The 13251-nt window shown below is 44.0% G+C and overlaps 1 pseudogene; it reads left to right on the top strand.

Annotated features, from left to right (window-relative positions):
• The first annotated feature begins 6262 nt into the window (after positions 1–6262).
• LOC144102666 (uncharacterized) lies at positions 6263–9327 on the top strand (annotated as a pseudogene).
• Positions 9328–13251: the final 3924 nt, after the last annotated feature.

Below are 13251 nucleotides of genomic sequence, written 5' to 3'. Positions count from 1 at the left end.
AGTCCGAGCTCCTGAAATTAAACCAAGCCACTACCTTAGACGAAGAACCTCATCGATGCATCGCTCATTACTGCAGACAAGCGCGAGGTCCTCTACACGAGCTTATGCCCTAATTTCATGACCCATACTTCAGAAATCACTTCGGAAGTTTCTCCTTCAGATGACTTTGTTCGTGAGTAACAGTTGTGCAGCGATCACCCAAGTCGACAGTTTTTTTTTATTTCATGCATGCAATTTATCTTGCTTGTATATATATATATATATATATATATATATATATATATATATATATATATATATATATATATATATATATATATATATATATATATATATATATATATATATATATATATATATATATATATATATATATATATATATATATATATATATATTTGTGATTATCTTGACCATTTGACTTTCGCTGTACAGTTAGTGTTTCGACAGTTCTTGCGTGTGTACATTTATACATATGTATGCACTAATTGTGCTGTGATGTATGTTTTTCTACTATAATTTCATTCGTCTTCCCTGTAAAACTCTTAGGGTGCCGAAGCCTCGTCAGGTATTTAATCCTTTTGTCTCGGCTGCGGCTTTCTGTAGAAAGAAAGTAAAAATAAAGAGAAAGGAAAACTTAAGCGTTGTGGCCTTCGATACAACACAGTCAATGCCAAATGCCCCAATATATCGGTCTCTGGATTAGGCCTAGTTTGGTTTTCCCAGCTATAGCTGGGATTCATACAACGGAAACTTTTGTAACTGTCACTCGTTCTGCATCTCGGTCTCCTGAGTTGGTAATGGGTCTTCCCTGTTCGAGCTCAAAACATTCATAAAAGTCTTAATTGAATTTCGTTTTTCTTGACAGTAGATGGTGCTGCCTTCAGCTGGAGGATGTTACCGTGAAGAGAGTCCCTAAATATTCCATCTAGACTCTTGAACGACGTGCTTTTCAATACTCACGTGTTTATGTAGTTTCTATGCTGTCTTCGTTTGGCTGACTGCTGACGGAAACTGCACAGGGCAAACATTACGGAGCCCACAGTGAGCATATGAGGCTGTTCCCATAAGTGTAAAGGCGATATGCCTTGCCGAATGTTCGTGACAAGAAACATAAATCGTTTCTAATGGAAGCGCTTGAACAAAGTGCCGAGAGTCCGAGTGGGGCAGCAGAAATGTTCTCTTTATTTGGAAAAGGAAAACAAAACCAACCCTATCAGAAAATAAAGACATTTACTTAAAAAAAGCCAAAAATTTACATTAAAAACTAGAAGTGATGTCTTTCACCGTCCGCATACAAGCCAATGAGGGAACTAAAGGGTTAGGATTTCTATAACATATCAAGTTGATTAAGTCCCCAGGCAAATTCTGATGCACGTCATTACAATTTTTTTTTCTTGGGAGTCTCCAAGTGCGTCTCTCCATTCGGCACGTGGCCCTATTCCCACTATAGGCGTTGAATACAAAACACATTTTTTCCGCTCTATTTCTGAAGGCCTGACAAAGGCTATTTGAGGGGGGACCTTTGTCAACAGACAGCAGTAATTGATTCGACAATATTTGTACACCACTGAGAGAAAAAGGACGCGTTGCGATGTATTCGGCTGATTATATAACTAAATTTTGAGTTCATGCCAAAAGAGAAATTTGGTCACGCGATAGCCTATACAAATCGATCGCTCAAAATGCCGTCGGCGTAGTGGTAGTCGGCGCCGCGGATATGAAATAATTGGGGGCTGCGTAAAAAAAAAAAATCGTATCATGGCAACCGTTTTCCACAGAATACTCCGAATGGTGTCATACGATTCGGCGTTTCGTGCAGCATAAACACACTGGTTAAGATCCCAGCTTGCTGGAGAGATTCGAACTCGAGACCTATAATCAAGGGACGCGTAAACGAATTTTATCATGGTGATTTGTGGTTCTAGTGATTGATAATAGATTGGTGTGTCATAGGCGATGACGAGTTAACAAAACGATTGTAATAAAGTGATTAATAAAAGAAATAAAAAAATGCAAAATCCGAAAAAGTGATTCAAATGTATCAAATACTCAGAACGAAAAACCAACGCCTGATGATGCTAATTATGAGAATTTAGAGTGTGTATTTGATCAATTATATAAGTTAAAGAATTCAAAAAATTAAAAATGCTATCAAAACTATTGAACTGCTTAAAATGAAAAGCCTAACCAACGACGCTATTGCGTTCCTTAGAGACAACTACTAAGCTTCGAATATAGTTCAGGATATTTATAATGTATTTTAAACGCATTTTGTATTCATGAATGAAATAAAAACATGCCTGAAATAGGTTCGCGAAACTTTATGCTTGGTATTCGAAATATATTCTTAGAATGTGCCAAAAATACGTCACTTAAAGCATGTTTCGAGGACGTTTTGAATACGTGAAAAAATATGAATGCGGTTTTAGCGTCTTGTCAATGTATTAAAAGCGCATTTCCGTATATATAAAATTAATTGATTCGAAGTATACGCCACTTCAAGCAAGTTTCGAGTACGTTTCAAACACGTGAAAAAATATGTATGCGATATTAGCATTCTGCCAGTGTATTAAAAGTGTACTTTCATAACTACGAAATTAATTCGTCTCAGGTATACTTCAATTTTAACAAACGGGCAGTCCTTTTAAACATATTTGAAGCACACTTTTAGCTGCCGTAGAACAATCTAATGCTCGAAATCGCGTTTCGGCAGATGGCCTTTGCATGTTGGCAATGTATTGGAAATGTACTTTCGCAAATACGATAATAATTCGTCCAAAATACACTTCAATTCTTACGAATGGGCTGTCCCCGTAAACGTATTTGCAGCACACTTCAAGCTGCCGTTGAACAATTAGTCCTCGAAATCGCATTTCAAGGAATGACATTTTGGGAATGCATTTAAAGTGTACTTTTATAAATATGAAATTAATTCGTGCGTAGTATACTTCAAATTTGACAAATGGGTAGTCCGCGTCAGCATATTTTCAGCACACTTCAAGCTGCCGTGGAACAACCTAGTGCTCAAAATCACGTTTCCGGGAAAGCAGTGAAAACTCTCCCTTTTCGTCCATTCGTTTATGCTAACTTCTAGCAGAAAGGCAATTAAGTGTGGACAGCGTGATAGCATTGTACCGGCAAGGGTGTCATGCGCACCTCCGGGCCCGAGCATGCCAGCGAAAAGGACCCCGACTGGCAAGGCCTACCGGCTCCCCTAGACGCCCATGTATTTGTTGGTTGACAGTTCGACTCCTAACCGATGCCGGACACAAGTTACGACTAACAATTCGGTTATATAGATAGACCGCAGATTCGATCGCTACCACTCCGACGGTTGTGCGACAATTTGAGGGCCCACAGTCTTTGCGCAAAAAGCGCCTCATCGGACAAGATAATGTGTTTTCTCTCGGGGCGGGGGGGCATGCTTGTCGGAGCAGTTCCTGCTTTCTGACGTCACTTTCCGTCGGCATTTGTTTGTGTGGCGGCATATTTCCCGTTCAGGTACCGTCACGTGACCTTGCATTGGCACAGACTTCTTGATGACAACGCCTTTTCTCTGGGAATGTCTGCTAAGGGGGAAAATAAGTGCATTGTTGGTTGGATGGAAGCAAACGTGGGTCCCCCCGGAGGTGTCCCCCAGGATGAGGGCCGGAAGGTCGATAGGTGAAGACCTAAGCTTCTACTGGCCGGATCACACCAACAAACACTGAAAGTCGTGGAGGGGCCCGAGGTAGTTGACCCCGGGTTAGGTTTTTCTGTCTCCGGCGGTCGCAGCCCATTGCCTTTGTGGGTGGACGGGCATCCCGTGAGCGGGACCGCTCCATTGGGCAATCTTGATGCCCTACCTGCCCTGTCCAGGCAGGCCAGTAATGGAGTCGAGATATATGAAGGATCGGGGCAAGAAAATCTGTCCTCATTCCCATCTCAATTCCCATAATCCATTTCACCCATTCCTCTCCGCGACGTCCCAGGGGAGATCAGGGGAGCCTCCGCTGGCCCGCACCCTCGGCTGTGGTTCGCTATGTAGCTTTGTACCCCCCTCATTTTTTAAAATTTTCCCCACCTACGGGTGGTAGAATTACCATTCCCTTCGGACCTTGTCATTTGTTTTCAAACTGGATTAATCCTTGTTATACGCAATTTGTGCGGGCTGGGGCTTATTATTGTTCAATATTTATAGGTTGACCCAGCCTAACGAATGTCTGTTGGTGCTTATAAGGGACCTGTCACACTATTCCGACACGACGCCGACGCTGATCCGACAACGACAGTGATGATCGGCCGACTCACTCGGCAGACCAAGCTGTCGCACTAGGCCGACAACGACACCAACGCGTCCGACGACCAGATGTCTTCGTAGTGTGATGTTCTTTGACGCCCGCAACGCCGATAAAACCAGTCTGCCGACCGCGTCGTCGAGAGATTGGTCGCCGAGCTAAAACATTCACCAGACACGAACACGATTCCGCTAGAGTACTGTTTGTTTACGTTCATAACAAGCTCTGGCATAGACGAATGTCCAAAAAAGGTATCATTTCTGAGGGTCATTGGCCAATGCCAAGGTGCTGTTTGAAGTGATGACTATGGTAGAAGCAACTTTCATCGTACAGCGGCTTCCTGCTGCTTCTTGGTGCGGCTCGCCTGGGGTCTGCTAGATCCGCTGCTGAAGGCGTCGCGGAAATCGAGCATAACTTTATTTTATTATGGCATGGGTTTGCAGTAAAGGGGTGAGTAGAGGGGTTAATTTATTATGGCGCTGGCTAGTTCCGAAGAGCCCTGAGCTGCGGCATCAATGCGAAACCAGCTAGGCTTAGCAACGACCAGGGCAGCCGGGAAGCAGCGCAGTTCGTCGCCCTGGCACTCCCGCAGGCTCCGTCATTGCCGAAAGCGCGGCTCATGCGCAGGCTTGCTGTCTCTGCTCGAATATAGCAGGCAGCGTTTCTGATGGAATGCCTGTTTTGTCTTTTTTGGTGCGCACTTGAAGTAAACCGAGCCGGTTCGCCGGCCGGCCAGCCTGGATCCCGTCTGCCAGCGTAGTAAAAATCGGCTTAAGATTGTTTTTGACGTAAATCATAAAAGTCGATATAGAGAAATGTGACAAAGGTAACATTTCTGAGGATCATTGATCAACATCGTGTTGCTGGTAGAAGTGAAAACTTTGATACGAGTAAAATTTCTCGCTGGAATCGCCTCGCAAGCTGCCACTGGCCCGCCGTTGCAGCCCGGCTTGCCTGGCGCCTGCAGCGGTCCGCTAGCTCCGCAGGCGAAGGCGCCGCTGAAACTGACGATAATATTTGTTTATGGTGATATTGTGCTGTTAAGAGCCAAGCGATATTAAAAGTAGGCATTTCATTATAGCGCAGGCTACTTGCAAAGCGGCGTCCGCTGCGCCTTGGATGCGACGGCCAGGGCAGCCAGGCATCAGCACAGCTCGTCGCCTGGCGCAACCGCGGGTGTCGCCGTTGCCGAAAGCTCGCTACTAGCGCAAGCATGCTTTGTCTCTGCTTCCAATTAGCAGGCGGTCTTTCTGATAATATGGTTATTTTGTCTTTTCTGGTGCGAACTTCAACACCAAGCCAAGCAGTAATCAGACCGCTGCGGGTGGCAAAGCGCATGTACGCTTTGAGCTCGAGTGCTTGAGTCGAGCGGCGCAGCGGTGCTTGCTGCTCCGTGTGTCCCTGCTTGCAGTGGGGCTGCAATTAGCAAGCAGCGACCGGTGCAGCGCGCCAGGCGAGTTTTCGCACATGGGTCGCCTGCCTTACATCTGTCGCGAGTGTCACACTGCGGACTGCTTCCTATAGGCGCTTCTGAAGCCGCCAAATCGCTCTTCCCTCTATGGCATCGTGGTTATAGGCGTAGCTTCTCATTCCGGAGGTTCTTAGTTGGAAACCGCGTGGACGAGAATTTTACCTCTTTATTATTTTAGCCTGAAATAATCTCTCCCACCTTGTTTGCCAACGAGCGACTGGATTTATTTTTCGAGCCATGCCTCTCTGACCCAGCAATAAGTGCCGCTCAGTACCATTACCACCTGAACAGCTTTCAGGCCTGCGCCCAAAATTTTGACGTCACATCCGGCAGGCTGACACTTGCAGAAGCCGCATCGCCAGCGACATGATTTTAGACCCTGCTGTTCTTTCTTTCACGCTCCCTGCGCCGAGCGGGCCGGTTGGTTGCAGCGGCGTGGCCGCGTTTGTCGTCTCTCGTCGTTGTTTTGCGGCAATTTTGTTTCCTTGTGCGATGTGCAGTGGATAATAAAATGCCGAACAAGTGTTGTGTAGGGGGGTGCACCGGCAATTGCAATACGGGCAGGAAGGTACAAGTGTTTCCTTCCCAAAAGACGACGACACTTTCAAGAAGTGGTTACGCGCCATTCCAAGGAAGGACTTCGTGCCCACTTCGTACGCCAATGTAATTAATGTTTATTGTACTGTTATATGCTCCTGGTTGCTTTTACTTAATCAGCACTTTTATTGTGATATTTCCGAAGCCCAGATAGATTGATTGTGGCCACATTTCTTTGCTGCAAACACGCTTATAGACAAAGGGGCTAGCATCAGGCTATTTTAATAAGTGGATTCTGAGAAGTTTACGAAACGTTTGTAAGTTTGTGCAGGTTTGCGCCGATCATTTCGACGCTTCATGCATCGAGACGACGACATCGTACACGGATCGAAGAACAGGAAATGTTCTTACAGTTCGATTTCCAGTACCGCGGTTGCGTTGTGAATCGGTGCCTACCGTATTTTCAAACTGCCCTTCGTACCTTTCAGCACCAGACAACAGCAAGAGAGAAGCACCTGATGGTACTAGGCGCCGACTAGAAGCTTCAACTCGCCCGTGCGGTCAAAGGATGACTGGCGTCATATGAAGCGGAGCAGGAGAAAGACCAATTTTCGTCACTCGAAGAACTAAAGGCGCGCCTGCAAGTGGCCTCAGTGTCAGTGCAGTGGACTTTGATTCATAAAGAATAGTGTACGATGTTTTTGAACATCACCAACGATCGTGAACCTTGGTTGAAGTTGTCATTGACAGTGTTCGAAAACCTCCAAGTCTCAGCCAGCTACCAAGGATCCGCGATCAAGAATCTTGGTAGCGCTATTGTACCAGACTCGGTTTGCAAACTAATCTCCTTGTTGGAAATTTTGAGCAACCTGCGCATGCTGTCTGACGAGTCTGGCGAGCGTTGTAGTTCTCGCCACCTATCGCTTGCAATAAATTCCCTTCTAGACAAATTGGAAGCAAGCATTAATGAAAACAAGAAAGGGGCTGTGAAAGTTTTAAAGGAACAGCTAACACTGTTATCTGCAGAGCGTATTCAGTACAGCACACAGGCAATGGTGTTTGCATGCATTCTGCACACAATATCTCCGCATGCCTACAAGTATTTGAGAAAAACAAGTACACTAGCCTTGCCCCATCCGAGCACTATTCGGAAGGTGTGCTCATCTGTACAAATGTGCCCAGAAATTGATTCTTGTGAGTCAAATTTTCTTCAGTATGTTTCCCAGAGATTTACGCATCTGCAGCCACATGAAAAGACAGTGACTTTGACGCTTGACGAAATTCATATCAAGCCTTGTTTTCATTATAAGGGGGAAGCATATGTGATGATGCAGTTAATTCCAGCGAGGCAGCCACATCTGTACACATGTTTATGATACAGTCTGCTGAGCTCATTCAAGGAGGTAGCACACATTCTTCCGGTAAAAACCATACAGGGCGACCAACTTCATACCGTACTGAAGGAGGTGATCACACGCTTAGAAGAGACTGGATACCGGTTCATAGCCGTTGTTTGTGATAATAACTCTCTAAATAGAAAGGTAATGAAGATGTTGTTGAAACTTCGTTTTCTTTTCGTGTTTAACCTGTGTGTCCTTTGTATGTGATTTTCTCAAATACGCTTCATGAGACGAAACCCAGACACCTCTCGCTTGTTTATGGCCGGCGGCGGCTCCCCTCGGGCGACGGGACTCTGGGAACCCGAGGGAGAGGGCCAAAGGTTGAGACCAGCAGAGAGCGCCTCCGTCTGGAGGGGCAAGGGAAAGGGCAGAACGAGCGGGGAGCCCCAACGATAAGCATGTAATTTTTCGAGCTCTTGCTCCCCTCCTAACGAACAGTTTGATTGTTTCTTGTTTCTTGCAATAAACGAAGTTACATAAACGATAACAGTCTACTGTCATTAGAAACGAAAGCTAAATCAGTTAGTTTTCTACAACAGATGTTTCTGCCAAAGCCAATGCTTCGTCATGTTTATCCACATCCGGCAGATCCAGATCGGACATTATTTTATGGGGTAGATGCTGTACATCTTTTGAAGTGTATCACTAACAATAGGCTGAATCAGAAAATGCGGAGACTTGCTTTTTCAACCCACGTTTTGAGCTTTCAAACAATGATGTTCGTCCTGAAGGCAAAATGACTGCCTCATTTAAGAATCTGAGAGATGTACATAAAGAGGAGTCATCTCTACTGATATAGTCTGGGTATGGCTTGACATCCAAGGCACTTAATCCGAGCAACTTGGAACGGCAAAATGCGAAGCTGGTACTGTAGGTTTTTATTCCGCACGTAGCCACTGCCCTGGCAGCTCGCAGTGCTGAAGCTGATTTTCAACATGCGGCAGCAACCGCAGATTTCATCAAAATCATTCTTCGCTGGTGGAGTATTGTAAACGTAAAAACGCCAAATAAAGGCTTCCATCATCGTACTGTTTAAAAAGAACCGATGTCTTGCAGTACAGATGACCCAAAAGTAGCTTTTCTGAATGGTTTCATTACCTTGCTTGATGTCTGGAAATTTTATGGGCATGAAACTGGGGTCCTTACTCAGGACACATTGAGTGCCCTAAGGTTATCTGCTCAATCCTTGCTGGCATTGGCAAAGTACTGCTTAAGTGAGCTTCATTTCAAGTACGTCCTACTAGGGAAAGTTCAAACGGATCCTCTCGAGAGTCGTTTTGAACAATACCGAAAAATGGTTGGTGGGAAGTACCACATATCTGTTCGACAGCTTTGTGTGACAGAGGGCAGCATTCGCCTTCAAAACGCCCTGCCAAAGATCAGCACTGATGACTTCAGAAACATCGAAGAGACAAACAGTGTCAGAGATGTAGGAACCTGCTTTAGAGTTCGAGTTGTAGGCGCTGACCTTGATGCACTCAGAGAACGAATGCCAGTTATTGGTGATGTGGGCGGGTATTGTGCGCATGCTAAAATGAAAGTTTTAAATTGTGAAAGTTGCCGAGGACACTTGGTTGTTACCGGAAGTGAGACGGAAATGGAAGAAGACACCCATTCTTTAATCGCACAACTGGACTGAGGTGGACTCGAGTTTCCCTCTGCCCTTGTGATTACAATAGTCATGTACACGGAGATTGTAGTTACAAAGCTTGTGACACAAAGTGCCTGCACACAATTTCTTCTTGGGCCCAACCAAAGGAATGTCGTTCGGCAACTGACACTCAACTCTCTACCGAGGCTTGAGGACATAGATGCATGTGAAAATGGGCATGAATACGAGATCCTTGTCACACTCGTTGCAAACTGTGCAGCAAACATAATGCTTAACATCTTATGCAAACAAAGGAATGATCAACTTCATATTATAAAAGAACATGAGCAAAAAACAGAAAAGCCCAAATCTTTCTTTAAAAGTAATTTTCCATCACTTGTACACCGCACATTCAATTACTTTAAATTGCACTGCAGGTATTTTATTGCAGTTTCCTCATGTGATTTCTTTGCCGAACTTCTGCCTGTTGCAGTGCAATGATCCTTCTTTTGTCTGCGTCATGCATGCTTTCTAGCCCAGAGTTTAAATGACAGTTCTTTGTTTTCAATCCGAAATTTTAAAATATTTTTTCAATTAAGTGCAATGTTGTTTTTTTTTACTGAGCTGAACTTCAGACAGTGCTTGCTGTGGTAGGTCAATGACTTATTTTTCACACCTTTTGTCTGTATGTGTTCTTATTGTGCAGTGTTAATTATGTATTATTGGATTAGTGGCTATATTACTGTGAAATGCAGTTTGTGCTGCGGATTCCTTGTGCATTCCTGTACCTGCAGCAGTGAAATAAGTGGTTCTTTGTGTCACTTATTTATTATAACCTAGTACACAGTTCAGTCACAAGTGTGTTTAATGTACTGTGGTTTCTTTGCATGTCTTCGACTCTGCAAAGTAATATGTTGTGTTTTATGCCATTGAAGGGCGGCCACCTACTCTGACAAATGGATGAAATAATATTTTCTTCTAACCTACAGTTAAGATGCGAGTATGGTTTTCGTTTTCTCCCTCTTGGCATTGCAATGTGCTATGTTCTGCTTCCTCTCATTCATCTGAAACTCGTACCGTGCCACAGAGCCTACTTTAATAAACAGATTGGTATTGGAACTGTGCGTATCTCTTATTGGTGCAACAACATGTTTCGGCTGTCAGTTGTTTACGATATCATAGTACTTAGTATAAAACGCAACATCCGCCTACATTACAGCGCGATATCGTTTTCTGTCTGTCATGTATTTTGGCCGCGAACGATGTGTAGTCGTAAATATCTGTTAATATGCATACAGACAGAGTCTGCCGTGATAAATAAATATGTATAATTCTGTCCGTAATCTTAATTATTTGTCTTTGCCCTGATAAATCGCGCGGACCTGGCGGTCGACGAGCCTGTCTGTGGCATCAGTTCCCGCGAGGCGAGCGCACGGCAATCGCTCGCGGCCCTAAGCCGGCGCGCAGTGACGTCGGTGACGTCGCGTCACGTGACGCGCAGGCCTGAAAGCTGTTCAGGAGGTAATGTCAGTACTCGGCCGCACTCAATCTAGGTTCATAATCACGATTGTTAAGAAGTTTGTTTCAATATGGTGGGATTTATTTAAGGGAGTTAAAAATGAAGCATCCCGCCCCCTGAATTTCGCATAGCAGGAAGTGACAAAAAAAGAGTGAAAAAGAGAAAGGGTCAAGTCGACAGGAGGTCTCGCACGTTGTCTCGCTAGTGTGACATGGGAGTTGGCGGACCATCGGCCAGCTGCCGTGTTTCGGGAGACCTGGCGCCGACGGCGACACTCAGCCGACTGTTTTTGTCGGCGCAGTGTGACATAGAGCCAGACACCATGACGACATGGTTTTGGCAGACCGAACCGGCCGACTGTTGGCCTAGTGTGACAGGCCCTTAACCAGTTCAGTGATTACTTTTATTTTTATTCTCAGAAACAGTACACAAACTGTTGGTTGGACCCATAGCCTTTACGGCTAGTGAGGGGTCCAAATACAACACTAGCACAATACTACCGCAGACCGTGTAAAATAAAAAACTTCAAGATTAACACACACAATTGATTCCTACATTTCCATGGAAATTAAATAGTGTTTTAAAGATGCTGAAAAGTTATTTTTTTCTTTAACTTCATTCGGGATTTCATTCCACACATGGGCTCCACTGTATTCTAGGAGTCTCCGGCCGTACATATTGTAACAAGGTGGTAAATTAAATAGATTGTTAGTTGCAGCTCTTGTTTGTTTCATTGGTAATCTAAATAAACTAAGGGGCAGGGGCTTGTTAGATTTTATTACATTGTTTACTATTTCAGCTATCTTCAGTTTATATGCCGTTGATAGGGGTAAGATACGAAGCTGCTGAAAGAGTGGCCTGCTGGGGTTTGTATTATTTGAATAAGTTATCATACGAATAGCTCGTTTTTGAAGGCGAGAAACAGGATCTAGGTATGTTTTATATGTACCACCCCACGCTTCCAGACAATAAGATAATTGACTGTGCACAAAGGCGAAATACAGAACGCGTAGAATTGGAAGATCAAAGCAGTCCCTGGCCTTTAGTAAAACATGACAACCATAGGCTAATTTGGAGCAAACATTATTAATTTGTTCTTTCCAGTGCATATCAGACGCGAACAGGACACCAAGATACTTGTATTGAGGCACCCTCAGCAGAGTCGTGTTGTCGATAGTTACAGATATACGTTCGTAGTTCATGTTCTTCCTTCGCGAGTGAAACACGGTGTACTTTATTTTCTCAGTATTAAGGGTTAACCGATTACTTTTAAACCACTGCGAAACTTCACCAAGCTCTTCATTAATTATACATTTAAGTGCCACTAAATGTTCCCCTGTAAAAAGCAGTGCAGTGTCATCAGCATATATTACAGCTTTCGAATATTTCAGCGTTGATGGAAGGTCATTAATATACAGGGAAAAGAATAGCGGCCCAAGCACGGAGCCCTGAGGCACACCTAGATTAATGCTTTGCGGTAGTGAGGCTAAATTGTTCACGACAACATATTGTTTCCGTCCTGTAAAATAGCTTTTAATTAGATCACGAATTTTCCCTCTTAAACCGTAGGTTTCCAATTTCTGTTGTAGTATTGTGTGATCAACCGTATCGAAAGCTTTTGATATGTCTAAATATACTACTATGGCCAGCTTGTTATTATGCAGTGCAGAATTTATAAGTTGTGAAAGAACAAGAACTGCGGATGACGTTGACCTTTGGGGCCTGAAGCCATGCTGATTATGACATATAATGTTGTATTTATTTAGAAAATTTTGTATACGTTTACAAAGAACCTTTTCAAAAACTGTATTAATTGCATTTAATACCGATATTGGTCTGTAGTTTCGCGGATCAGATCGCTCGCCGCCTTTATAAATAGGTACAACCCTTCCAACCTTCAGCTCGTCAGGATATATTCCGTTTGCCAATGAATGGTTAAATATGTGTGGTAGATGGATCGCTAGTATATCAATGTTGTTTTTGATCAGTCTAACGGGTATTGCATCAGGTCCTGCCGCCTTGCCGGCTGAAAGGCTGCCGACTGCAGTGATTACTTCTTCTATGTCTATGTCAGGCAAAGCAAAACTGTTGTTAACACGTTCCGGCATCTTCGCCGTAGGTGCGTCAGCATGAACTTGCGCGGCAACCGTAGGCCCAATAGAGGTAAAATAGGTATTGAATGATTCTACTGTGTCTTCGTCAACTGTCTCAGGGAGTGTTGCCGTACTGGATCGCAGGCCGATTGCGTTGTTCACTATATCCCAAATTTTTTTGTATTTCCATGCGCCTGTTTCACCAGTGATGAATAATATTCTTTTTTTCTTTTTCTCATAAGAGATACAGACAAGTTCCTGCAGCATTATACTGGGTTAGGTAGTATTCGTTTGATCTCAACTGCTTCCATTTGCGATACCATTTGTCCTTATCTTTTAACACGGCTAATATTTCAGTAT

The sequence above is a fragment of the Amblyomma americanum genome, chromosome 8 (genome assembly GCF_052857255.1).
Source record: "Amblyomma americanum isolate KBUSLIRL-KWMA chromosome 8, ASM5285725v1, whole genome shotgun sequence".
In the NCBI taxonomy this organism is placed as follows: domain Eukaryota; kingdom Metazoa; phylum Arthropoda; class Arachnida; order Ixodida; family Ixodidae; genus Amblyomma; species Amblyomma americanum.
This window is presented reverse-complemented; position numbering and strand designations above follow the sequence as displayed.